The sequence below is a fragment of the Lathyrus oleraceus genome, chromosome 3 (genome assembly GCF_024323335.1).
Source record: "Lathyrus oleraceus cultivar Zhongwan6 chromosome 3, CAAS_Psat_ZW6_1.0, whole genome shotgun sequence".
In the NCBI taxonomy this organism is placed as follows: domain Eukaryota; kingdom Viridiplantae; phylum Streptophyta; class Magnoliopsida; order Fabales; family Fabaceae; genus Lathyrus; species Lathyrus oleraceus.
The window spans coordinates 198,497,341-198,511,786 of NC_066581.1; positions in this window are offsets into that span (position 1 = coordinate 198,497,341).

Consider the following 14,446-nt stretch of genomic DNA (forward strand, 5'->3'; position numbering starts at 1 on the left):
ATAAAGGATAGTTGACCCTCATCGGTATAAAATGAGCTGATTTGGTCAATCTATCCACAATCACCCAAACTGAATCGCATCCCTTTGAAGTCTTTCGTAAATCGGTTACAAAATCTTATTTCCACTATGAAATATTCAATGGTTGCATTAGACCCAACGACTTCTGATGTCCGATCTTTGACTTTTGACAGGTCAAAGAAACATACACAAATTTGGCAACCTCTTTCTTCATTCCTGGCCATCAAAACATCTTCAAATCTTGATACATATTTGTAGCACCAGGATGAATACTCAATCCACTTATGTGACTCTCCTCAAGAGTACTCCTCTTAAATTTGGGTACATCAGAAACACAAACTTTATCTCTGAACATCATCACACCATTTTCATCAAATCGGAAATCACATTTGTTACCTTGGTTCATTAATGTGAGACGATCTATCAAACTCAAATCAGATCTCTTACTTCTTCGATCTCTTCAAGGATACCACTCGTCAGCTTCAACATACCCAACTTCACATTGTTAAGAGTTTCTCCACCCACTAACTCATATCTTTGAATTTCTCAATTAGTTATAACTCTCGAGCCATAAGCATAGACCTGTGTAAAGACTTCTTACTCGTCGCATCAGCTACAACATTAGCTTTACCCGGATGGTAACTCAAATCAAAATCATAATCCTTCAAAAGTTCAAGCCATCTCCTCTGCCTCATATTTGACTCTTCTGATCAAATGAATATTTCAAACACTTTTGGTCACTTAACACTTTTAATTTGGAGACAAATAGGTAGTGCCTCCAAATCTTTAACATGAATACCACTGTTGTCAACTCAAGATCATGCATAGGGAAATTCCTTTCATGAAATCTCATTTGTCTCTAAGCATAAGCCATAACCTGACCATTCTGCATCATCACACCTCCCATACCCATCTTTGAAGCATCACAATATACAACAAATGACTCACTTGGATTTGGAGAAATCAAAACTGAAGCAGACGTCAACTTCTTTTTGAGTTCTTGAAAACTCTCTTCACAATGCACATGCCAAACATAGGCTTCACCCTTTCGAGTCAACTGAGTTTACAATAATGCTAAATTTGAAAAACCTTCAATGAACTTCCTATAGTAACTAGTCAATCCAAAAAAAATCCTTTAATCTCAGTGCCAGACTTTAGAATCTCCCATTGTAACACGATATTTATCTTCGATAGATTCATAGCTATACCACTACTAGAATCATATGACCAGGGAAACTCCCTTCCTTTAACCATAACTCTCACTTGGAAAAACTCCGTGTACAAATGCTTCTCTTTCAATTTCTGCATTACATTTCTCAGATCACTCATAACCTCATACTACCGTCCCTCTTCTTCACTAACAACACCAACACACCCCACAGAGAAACACTTGGTTGAACAAACTTCTTCTCAAGCAAATCTTCTAGTAACTCTGAAGCAGACATCCTATAAGGTGTCATCGACACCGGACTACTACCAGGTACTAAGTATACAGAAAAATCCACTTCGCGCTCTGGAGGCAAATTACTGATGTCTTCAAGAAACACTTTTAGGAAATTCACACACTCCAGGAAGATCCCGAACTACACCCTTTTCTCTAGCTTCCAATGAAGCTAACATCACAAACACTTGTTCCATATCCTTCATAGACTCTCTCACTTGCTTAGTTGATACAAATGTCAACTCTTCACCTCTATCAAATGCAAATTCACACTCTAGAGGCAAGTCACATATATCTTTAGGAAAACATCCGGAATCACGTACCACTGGCATAATACTAGTCATCACATTTCTCTCTACTCTCTGAGAAACAACATTAACAATACCTGATCGTTTTCCCTAAAGACTTCCCAACTTACCCAGCTGACAGGAACCTCGAATCCACAACATCTTTAGTCTTAGGAACAAAACAACTTTACCATCGCCTGAGCTCTTGCAATCAACGACATACTGCACCAACTTATCAAAATAATTGGTAAACACTTGGTTTAACTCTAACCAATTCATTCCAAGAATAACATCAACTTGTTCCAACAAAATATAAACCGTACACATCCTCAGGGAACACATCATGATACTCAACACACCACTGGCTCATCTCTGGCCAAAACACCGCCTTCCCCCACACAAGGAAGCGACCAACGAGAACACCTGCTCGTATTCCCTCAAGGATCACACCATTTTTATATACGACACTATCCTCGAATCTGACCTCTCTCCGGGTTCAGGAAAAGAATACCATTCTCAAAACAAGTTAACTAGCCAACACTGCACTCTTATATGCAGTAACATAATGCCCAAGCTCTATACATTTGGAACATCCAAGAGAAGCAGGCACTTCTCCCCCACTTGTTTCATTCCCAACCTGCAAATGGAAAACAAAACAAGCATCGATAGTGTTCTCACACACATGTCGCATACTAGGGACCATACATTATTAAACAACCTGGCCAGACAAACCGACTAGGCTCTAATACCACTAATGTAACAACCTAAACCCCGCAAATAATTTATCACGTAAACTAAATATAAAATAAAACTGCGTACGGTGTCACACATTCATAACACACATGACCTACTCCTTAACATGAGTTTCAACAGTAAATTTCAATACGCACATTTGTAATAAGGATGTTTACACGACATCCCACTTATCTGAATCATACCTGGGATGTTTACACGATATCCATCTCATCTGATTGATATTACATATTCATATAATAAGACATTCATGACTTGTCACCGCATGCTCACTTCCATTTTAAAGTATCATCGCAGCGGAATTATCATCACAATTATGGAAGATAAAGCAAGTAATAACATCTAGTCTCAACTTCAATTGTAATAACAAAATAAGAGAGTTGTAATCAATCAACTCAACATATTAAGAATTCTCAATAAAAAAATTAGTCTTATGACTTCAACATAATCAGACATAAGGAATAAAATAAGCGTTTAACCCAACTCGATGTTAAATGATCAGAGTAAGGTACCACTAGTAAAAGCGACAAAATAAAGAAGTAATCCAAGAGCTACCTTCCACTTACTTCAGCAATACTACTCTTGACTATCGACACGATGCCCATGTAAAAGCAACATTCAAACAGAAGGGGTGAGAATTTGTTTCAATAATAACGATATAGAATGAAGAATATAGTACAACATCTACACAATCCTGCACAACAATATATAGCACATTCTTACATCCAAATTATAATCAACATCATACATGACAACATCTCAATTATCATCAACATCATTCAAAACCACATCTCAATTATCATTAACATCAGATGCAACAACATCTCATCCAATAACACATCAATAACAACCAATACAAATGTAACACTTATGCAATGTACTAAACACCGACTCGACATGCATGAGCTACCAAATATGAACACTCAGGTTCATCCCACTCCATGATCCCCACCATAGGATCGATTTCCTCTTAGAGCCGGAGCACACCAAAATCGCTACCATCACAATAGGTAACGCTTCACTAATCCCCCATAATACAAATTAGTTATTCGCACTCGATCCATCATAATGGGATCGAGGCTCACCAAAACTCGTTACCATCCACATAAATAACGATTCACTAATCCCTCATAATAAGAATTATCTACTCACACCCGATCCATCACCATAGAATCGAGGCTCACCAAAATTGACCTAAGCCCGTACGCTAAGATGCATGACTCTCAAATAACATGCATTAACGTAAAAAGGTTCACCTAAAGGATCCCCACACACATCTCATCATTTATGAATCACACCATTCATCATGCAACAACCAATTCATGTTACCACATGAATAATATCAAAAAACAACAGTAACACGTCAACATCTTAACATCATCGACATAACAACATAATTATCACACAATGATATTACAACAATGCAACAATTCATTAACCAAACGTATAAACCAATACATTTATTAATACGTATACATGTGAATATTATTAAAATATCTCAACAATCACTTCCATATTATAGATCTGAGCATTAGCTTTCTAACGCTTCAAACACCATCAAAATCGGACTTACGAAATGAAAGTTATGACCAAAATCGCGGGGATGTGTCAATAATTCCTTAACCGAACGTATGAAAAAAAACTTCACCAACACAGTAGGGATAGGAATAAGACTTAAATAATTCACTTAACACCATCATGTTATATCTCTGAAGAGTCAGCTTTCTAATGCTTCAAACCCTAACCCAAAATGATTCACGAGTTGAAAGTTATGATCAAAACCGTGCACGAAAAAGTTACTAAAAAGTTGTTGTTTTCTAAAATTTCCAACATAACTTTCATCTTCTTCAACCCCAAAAACGTCCATGAAATAGTCACTAAAACTATTTTATCCCTGAAACAAAGTTATAGCCCTCTATTTCAAATATTCAACGCTTTAAACGACATTCAATTTGGACTTACAGATCAAAAGTTACGGCGAAAATGATTTCGACCGAAAAACACAAAAAAGGCTCCCGCGCTGAGCGCGATTGTGACGGACAGAATGCAAAATTTTCTGCGTTTTTCATTGTTGAAGGCCTTCCGGACTTCCGATTTCGATTCCGTGAAAAGTCAAACCCTCAGAAAATTACATTGCATGCAATACTCTAATTATCTAAAGTTAACTTACAATTTTAACACAATTAAACCATCTAATCATTATTTTAAGATTATGCCTAAAACCTTCAAATTGCAACAATGCTAAATATATGTTTAATCATAAAAACAGAAAAATATACGCACATAAGGGAAATGAAATTCATCATATAACAACCACCATAGCATCCAAATTCAAAATTATGAATCAAAACACCCAACCCTAAGGAGGTTAAAGGTTCCTCCATTCTGCCCTTCTACCATGCCCATTACTATTGGAACAAGTTTCCACCCTTACTGGAATTCCTTACAAAAATTCTGAATTGAAACCTTCACTCTTTATCCTTGATCACCTTTACTATTGCCTCTTGGCTCCTTTTTTTCAAATGTTACTTACTGTGAAAGTCTCCCTAAACCTAGGTCCCTCTTATCTTTTTATTTTTAGGGTAAACTTTTCCAAATCACCAACTTGACCTAAACTTAATTATCTTATATTCCTTCCTCCCACTAACTTTCTCAATTTCTCATATTTGACCCAATTATTCTATCTTCACTAATTAATATAATAAAAATAAATAAAACATTATTTTTAATTATCAAAACAATTCTAAATTATTCTACTTACTTCTATCATCTCTTTATACCCCTAACTCAAGGATACATACCCCACAAACACCCAACCATAAAATAAATCATCAAAATTCATAATTTAAACAATTAAAATAAAATAAAATATCTAATAAAAAAACAGGGTGTTACAACTCTCCCTCACTTAAGAAATTTTTGCCCTAAAAAATTACCTGAGGAAAACAGAGTCGGATACGACTCCTTCATTTGCTTCTCACGTTCTCAAGTCATTTTCTCACCAGCTGGTCCACCTCAAACTACCTTCACTAAGGAAATTTGTTTACCATTCATCTGCTTCACTTCTCGATCCTCTATCCACGCGGGTGATACCTCAACTATTAAGTTATCTCTCACCTGCATATCATCCACCTAGATCACATGAGATGAATCTGAAATGTATATCCTCAACTGAGACACATAAAATACATCATGAAGATTAGCAAGCGGCGGCGGCAAAACAATCCGATAGGCCACCTCTCCTATCCTTTATAAAATCTGGTACGGACCAACAAAACGCGACATGAGCTTTTGAGACTTCAAAGCTCGACCAACACCAGTTACATGCGTAACTCTCAAAACCACGTGATCTCCCTCCTGGAACTCAATGGCTTTCCTCCTTTGGTCATGGTAAATTTTATGACGACTCTATGACGTTTTCATCTTTTCTTGGATCATCTTGATCTTTTCACTCATCAAGTGAACAATCTCAGGTCCGAGCACAACACGTTCTCCCGACTCATACTAAAACAAATAAGTTATACACCTTGTAACACCCCAAAATTTGCCCTCCTAATTCATGCATTCATTTAGCATTTCATATTGCATTTCATCATGTCAATCAGAATTAGATCCAAGAAACTTTATATAAAATAAATAAATAAATAAATAAAATAAATAATAATAATAATAATAATAAAATAAATAAAATATAATAGAAAAAAAACTTGGACTTGGACCTATCTCATTTGAGCCCACAAAGCCATGAAAATCAGGTTATAAAAGAGGGAGATCAGACAGAAAAAGGAAGAGAAGCAAAATACTCTGAGGTTATATCACCGTTTCATTCAATCCGACAATCTTCGAAGGTTAAAGATCGACTAATCATCCACTTCAGAAAGCAAGATGAGCAGAGCGTCTTGAGGACATACGAGCCATAGCAGAGTCGAAACTCGGTGGGACCCCGTATCCCCATTGCCATTAGGATAGTTCTCTTTTTATAGCGATCACCTCTTTTCAGGGATCAGCTTCCTGATACCCTCGCCTATTCCTGGCATAAATTTTCTCCCCAGTAAGAGTCGAATAATTCAGTTAAAGAGCCTCTTTATTTTTCATTTATCAGTTTGTTTGCAAAAATGTCCGAATTTTTGATAAAACATATTGCATATGAACATAATGGTGGCTTTTGCAGATGATTTGCATAGGAAAACATTTAAAATTGCTTTGAATGTGCTTAATCCCGGACGGTGAATTCAAACTGAGTAATTCCCCCGAGGCATACGTGTATTTTTGGTTGCAGGTCACAGGAACCGGATGCCAAGTCACGAATCCTCATCCCTAAGCGGTTGACAAAGTTTCTCCTCGGCAGAGCATGTTCCCCAGCAGAGTTGACAGTATCCAGACTATATATCCCCAGCGGAGTTGACAGTGTCAGACAGTATCTTCCTAGCAACAGCGGAGTGGTTGCATAACCAACAGATGAGAGGATGGTGTTCCCAGTGTTCATCTCATTCCCCAGCAGATTATTTTTAACAGATTTGTTAATCCCTAGCTTGAGGGCGATTAGCAAGTTCATATCCCCAGCAAAGGTCGTTTCCTACGACATTTCCCCAGGAAGTGTTTTCCCCACAGACTCTCCTCACAGAGCCTCGCCGAACAAAGTTTCCATAGTTGATACTTCCCCAGCAAGGTCAACTTTTCAAAAAAGGCCGATTTATTTTTGGTGGCTCATTGGTCCCAGCAGACGGATCATTCCCCACAGAGCATTCAAGGATTGATACAGCGATCTGTTCCCTACCGGAGTTTGCTTCCCCAAGCAGATTTCTTTTTACACCATGCATAACATTTGCATTTGCATGCATATCATATCAAGCATACACATAAGCTGATAAACAGGTTCTTCCAAGTAGACTGAAGAATTACTTTACAACCAAGGTCATGAGATCCAGCAATAGGATCAAGCGTGAGTGATCCAGCCTGAGGGTCATTTTGAAGATTCAGCCTGAGAATCGTTTTCCAGTGATCCGGCCTGAGGTTCATTTTGAAGATTCAGCCTGAGAATCGTGTTCCAGTGATCCAGCCTGAGGGTCATTTCGAAGATTCAGCCTGAGAATCGTGTTCCAGTAAGCCAGCCTAAGGCTCAATTTGAAGATTCCCCAGTGAAGTCGCCTACAAGCTTTATTTCCCCAGCAAGCCCAAGTCTAATTGAGGAGTCGTTACAACATGTTCTATCCCGAAGAATATGTACGAAGCCCAAAAGTGGAATATTCTCGAAGCTGCATATCTAATATGAAGGTTGGGTGTAGATTTCAAAAGAGGGTCAACCAGCGCATGCCTCAGATGCGGGATCCTAATGATGGGAATTTATCATCAAAACAATCCAGATATAGTCAGAAGATCGAAGTCAGGTCTAGCCCGAAGACCGGAAATAGATTCAGCCAAAGAATCGAAACAATTTAGATATAGCCAGAAGATCGAAGTAGATTCAGCCAGAGAATCAAAGAAAATAGATTCAGCCAGAGAATCGAAACAAAGGAGATCTAGCCAGAAGATCGAAGAAGATCTAGCCAGAAGATCGAAGTCAGGTCTAGCCCGAAGATTGGAAATAGATTCAGCCAGAGAATCGAAACAATTCAGATCTAGCCAAAAGATCGAAGTAGATTCAGCCAGAGAATCAAAGGAAATAGATTCAGCCAGAGAATCGAAACGAAGGAGATCTAGCCAGAAGATCGAAGAAGATCTAGCCAGAAGATCAAAATCGTATCCAGCCCGAGGATCAAAATTAATATCCAACCAGAGGACTAAATTGAGTATAGGTTCAGCCAGAGATCGAAACTCCAGATTAAGCCAGAAGACTGATTCAGATCCAGCCAGAGGATCAGAAGAAAAATAAACAGCGTGGTGTATTTCCGCGTTTTTGTGGTGTTCTCGGAGCGCAAATTTTTGGTCTGTCTTTGGTATTCAATCACAGCTCACCCCGTTTGTCTGATAAGCTGTTCGCTTTCATCCTACTCGGGTTAGCTGATGATTGAATAGGGGCAGCTGTAACACCCCAAAATTTGCCCTCCTCATTCATGCATTCATTTAGCATTTCATATTGCATTTCATCATGTCAATCAGAATTAGATCCAAGAAACTTTATTTAAAAAATAAAAAAAAATAAAAATAAAAAACGAAAAAAAAATAAAAAATAATAATAATAATAAAATAAATAAAATATAATAGAAAAAAAACTTGGACTTGGACCTCTCTCATTTGAGCCCACAAAGCCATGAAAATCAGGTTATAAAAGAGGGAGATCAGACAGAAAAAGGAAGAGAAGCAAAATACTCTGAGGTTTCCTTGAAACAAAACCCTTGACAAAACCTGGAGAGAAACCTGACAGAGAACTCAGAGCAACCCCCAGGCAGCTCTGAAAAATTCAATCTGACTCACACACTTTCATCTCACGCAAACCCTAACATTGCCTTGCAAACCCAGCCGTGCCATTTGATTTCAACCGGTCTCTCCCATCAGGTTTGCCTCATTCCCATGATTTTATACTCTTAATTTGGATCATCTGAATGTATGAGGTATGATGGATGAATTTCATTATGTTTTTGCCCACGGGTTTAATTATGCATGAATGGGTGAAACCTATGCCTTGAATGTTTAATCACATGATTTCTGAAATGTATGCCACAAGGTTTGAGGTTTCTGAAACCATACTGTTATCCATGAAAAAAATGCTTATCGTGTTTCACTAACCCTTTTGTTGAGTTTTTGTGAGGGCTCACAGACTCTTGCAGAGATGGTTTGTGTGGTTTTCCCACTTTATTTGTGGGATACCCCCTGGAGGTTCATTCCGATTACCTGTACTGACTCACCTTTCTTTGATGGCATTAGCTTGGGAGATCCCTGGGTTTCTTACTCCTTTAATTGCTGTTACTTCGGATCTTTATCCGTGTGGTACTTTTACCTCTTTTCCGCATTTTATCGCTTTCTTAGCTGGAAGACCTCGATAGGAGGCATTTGTTTTCTTTTGTTTATTTACTTCTGAGCCCCTTGTTGACACATTTACTTTATACATGTTTGTTTTGTATGTGTTCGTATCCCTGCAGGTAGTGCGGTTCCTTCGTCAAGGACTGCCTTTTTGCCCTTGAGCATCCCAAACCCTAAAACCCAAAGCAACACGTTAACTCCTTCTACTACAGGCGAGTAAGTCTCCAAAGGTCGAGCATCCGGTAGATTGCGTAGTGACGTCGTTCGTCCAAAATCCAATCCATAACCCCATAGTTAGCCGAACTACATTTTGCTCTGATTCTCAGGCCATATGAGATACGTAGGCATAAGACGCGATGTCTTAGTGGGCACAATTACCCTTAACCCCTAGGTAGCCGAGCTACGAAGACTCTGATTCTCATATTCAGATGAGATACGTATGCAGTGGATGCGACATCCGCGCGAGTCATTTTCATTTAACCCCCTTTTTTTAGTAAATAACACATTAGATAAACCCACACCCTTTAGACAAGAACTACAAAAGTGGATCCCGTAGAGTACTACGGATGCGTAGGGGTGCTAATACCTTCCCTTCGCATAACCGACTCCCGAACCTAAGATTTGGTTGCAAGACCCCGTCTTGTCCTTTCCTTTTTCAGGTTTACTTCGAGCGTTTCTTTTCCCTCCTTTGGGATGAATAACGCACGGTGGCGACTCTTCTGTCATTTTCTTTCGCCGATTGTTTTTTTGCGCACTGTATTTTTCAGGTTGCTACAGCTGGCGACTCTGCTGGGGACACTAAGAAGTTGACCTCTTGCTGGTCCATCTTCCCTAAGCGAGTCCCTCCTAGCTTGTGTGATTTCTTGTTTATTGGGTGTTCATGCTTTTGTACCTTTATTTGCTTACCTGCTTGCATGCATCTGTTGTATCTGTTGGATCTGTTTGTTTGTTTGTTTGTTGGGATGGGGTGTTCTATGAGAGATAAGCCCATTACCCAGGCTTGAGTGTACACACAGGTTTTAGAGTGGATAATCATGAGGCTTGCGTGGAGTGTTGCTACGTTAAGTCGTTCGTGAAGAACCACACCCAGACGAGGTTTCTTTTTGATATATTATGTCTTACGGGTGTTCCGTAACGGCAGGATGTTCCTCTAGAAATCGTCGACTCTGGTGACCATTTCCCGAGAACTCAGTCGAGGCCTCTCCTCCGAGACGTGATTATGTTAGCTCTGGTGGACGCATTCTTGCTGCTCAATCCGAGGATCCCGAGACTGCGAACTTGCTATTAGGATGTCCTGTTGAGGGGAGTCAATGGAGGTCTTTTGTCCCGTAATAATACCAAACCTTCAGTGGTAAACGTATTATCCGCGACTGAAGGGCTGAAGCTGACGAACTTCTGTTCTTAGAACCTACCAGTGAGGGGCGGGCTAAATTCAGGAAACCTTAGCCTCCAACCAACCCGGTTTTCTGGAGCAGAGTTTTGGTCTTGTATTATATTCCTCAGTGAATTTCTCTCCAGGCAGTGCAACCTGACAGATGTTCAAGCGGATCCATCAATTCTGATTGACATGCCTTTGCATTGCATAACATCATCTGCATATTTGCATCCAACATCTCATGCTTATTCATTTGCAGGGTATTCCCTTTCAAAACGGGGGTGCCTTAAAACTGAACAAGCAGTGCATCGCATACCATGCATATTAACCCTTGTCTGTTTTGCAGGTGTCACCGCAGTGTCTAATGTTTGTTCCCTGTATCAGGCAGTTATTGGTCCCAAGCGAGTCCACAGGTACCCGACAAAGGAAAATCGTCCACAGCTAGCGATGGACCAAGTACAGAAAGAGCTGGCTGATATGCGTGAAAGGATGGATCAGTTCATGACATTGATGACTGGTATGGCAGAAGGCCAGGAAAAGCTGAGGGAATTGGTTGAGCAACCGAGACCCGATCCGGAGGTGGAGATACCAAATGCTGAGGGAAACCCTGGTAACCCTGGGAACGCTGATAACCCTGTGAACACTGGTAACGCGGGTAACGCAAATGCTGATGGAAACCCGGGTAATGTTGGCAACACAGGGAATGTTGGAAATGGTATTGGCGGAAGGTACAATGTGAATCAAGGAATTCGGATTAACGGGCGCCCCGTTACTGAAGATTATCAGTATGATCAATTTTCTTTGCACGACGAGGCCCTCGAGACCACTCGCCGTATGGATGAGCTTGCTGAGAAGCTCAAATCTTTGGAGTCTCAAAATTCCTTAGGCTTTGATGTCACAAATCTTGGTCTGGTTCAGGGAGTAAGGATTCCTCACAAGTTCAAACCCCCTACTTTTGAGAAATACAACGGGGCTTCTTGCCCACGCACTCATCTCCAATCTTATCTGGGAAGGTTGGGAGCTCACACGGAAGATGAAAAGCTGTGGATGTACTATTTTGAAGACAGTCTAACTAGAGCTTCTCGTGAATGGTATTCTCATTTGTCTCGTACTACCATCAAGAGCTGGAAGGACTTGGCAGAGGCTTTTGTCAAGCAATATCAATACAACTTGGACATGGCTCCAAATCGGACCTTGTTGCAAGGTATGTCTCAGACTGCCAAGGAAACCTTTAGAGAGTATGCTCAGCGTTGGAGACAGATTGCTGCGTCCATCCAACCCCCTATGTCTGAAAGGGAGATGGCGGACATGTTCATGAACACTCTTCAAGGCAATTATATTGAGAGATTGACTGCTTGCCCGTCAATCAGCTTTGTAGAGATAGTAATTGCTGGAGAAAGAATCGAGAGTCTGTTGAAGATGGGCCGAATTCAAGACAATAGTGCTTCCAACTCATTAGGTCCCAAGAGACCGTTTGCTGGTAACGGTCAGCGAAGAAAAGAAGGCGAGGCAAGCGTTGTGTATGCCGGCAGAGGCAGGGGTAGAGGACGCCCTAATTATTATCAAGATCAAGTGGCCGCAATCACTATTCCAACACCTGTTCCTTAACCGCAATATCATCCGCAACAACAACCCAGGTACAACAATCAACAACAAGGAGGTAATCCGGGTCAGCAGAGACACTATCAACAACGTCCAAGGCAGACGGACCGGGTCATCGAGCCAATCCCAATGCCTTATTCAGTATTACTTCCCAAGCTGATTGACATGAATCTGGTTACGTTGAGAACTCTGGCCCCACCAATCGATCCCAATAATTTGCCTAGAGGTTATGATGTCAACGCCAGATGTACTTTTCACTCCAACGCACCTGGCCATACTACAGATAATTGCAAGGCTCTCCAGTTAAAGGTACAAGATTTGAGAGATGCCCAGGCTATCAATTTTGCTCCGGTGCCTAATGTTATCCAGAACCCGATGCCGGCTCACGGCGGGCAGAGGATTAATGCTGTTGATAGTGGGGAAACTTTGAATTTTGTTTCTGATGTGACTAAGGTGAAGACTTCGCTATCGGTGGTTAAAGATCGACTTTTGAAAGGACAGATTTTCCCGGGCTGTGGGGAAGAATGCAGAAATTGTCAAGCTACCGAAAACGGATGTGACAGTTTGAGAAGGGGTATTCAGCAACTGATAGATGAAGGTTGTCTTCAGTTCGATCAGGCCCGTCCAGTGAAGAATGATGTATCGACGGTGACGTTTTATTTCACTCCTGAAGAAATATATGTTCCCGAGAGACTCGCTCCGACAACAATATATTTCCCAGAAAGTACAGAACCAGCAACGGTGAACCTCGAAAGTTCAGCACCAGTTGTAATTTACTCTGACAACCCTCAACCGACTTTGGTTGGTCCGATCACCATCACAATACCAGGACCCGTTCCGTATGAGAAAGACAGTGCTATCCCGTGGCACTATGGGGCTGATATCTACTGCCAGGGGCAGAAAGTTAACGAAGAAGACATTGACATTGGTAGCTCCGCTGTAGACAATGTTGGAGGGGTTGGTGGCTTCACTCGCAGTGGACGCCTATTTGCACCATCAACATTACGCGCGAATACTGAAGCTGAGGCAGCTGCCAAGGCTAAAGGGAAACAGATGGCCGCCGAAGAGGTTACTAATGAAGAAGATCCTCCTAAGACCGCATTCGAGAAGGAAGTGGATGAGTTTATGAGGATTATCAAGAAAAGTGACTACAAGGTAGTCGACCAGCTATATCAGACACCCTCAAAGATCTCCATTCTCTCACTATTGCTGTGCTCTGAGGCGCACAGAGCAGCCTTGTTGAAAGTACTGAATATGGCCTATGTTCCACCGGAGATAATTGTTAACCAGCTGGAGTCGGTAGTTTCCAATGTAAACGCTAGCCGAGGGCTAGGTTTCACCGATAATGACCTGACATCTGAGGGCAGGAATCACAACAAAGCCTTGCATATCACAATGGAGTGCAAAAGGGTGGTGCTTTCCCATGTTTTGGTTGATACATGCTCTTCTCTGAATGTTCTTCCAAAGAAAGCCTTAACGAAGTTGGATTGCGATGACACCATCCTGAGGCCAAGTAACTTAGTTGTGAGGGCTTTTGATGGCTCTAAGAGAGCTGTCTTTGGCGAAGTTGAGTTGCCAGTTAAGATTGGACCGCAGGTGTTCAAGAGCACCTTTTATGTGATGGATATCCAGCCTGCCTACAGCTGTCTGCTAGGTCGGCCTTGGATTCATGTTGCCGGTGCTGTTACTTCTACCCTCCACCAGAAGCTCAAATATGAACTAGAAGGTCAGGTCGTCACTGTCTGTGGTGAAGAGGATATTTTTGTTAGCCACCTGTCTACATTTAAGTATGTAGAGATGGACAGCGAGATGCACGAGATGCTGTGTCAGGGCTTCGAAGCCATAAACATCAATGAGGTCGCGCCCGAAGCTGTCTTTTCACCTGAGTTTGAGAAGGTCGGGACTTCTATCTCTTCATACAAGCAAGCTGTCGAAGTGGTTAAAGCTGGTAATGCCCAAGGCTGGGGCAAATTTGTGGAGCCAGTCATCAAAGAAGACAAGTTTGGATTG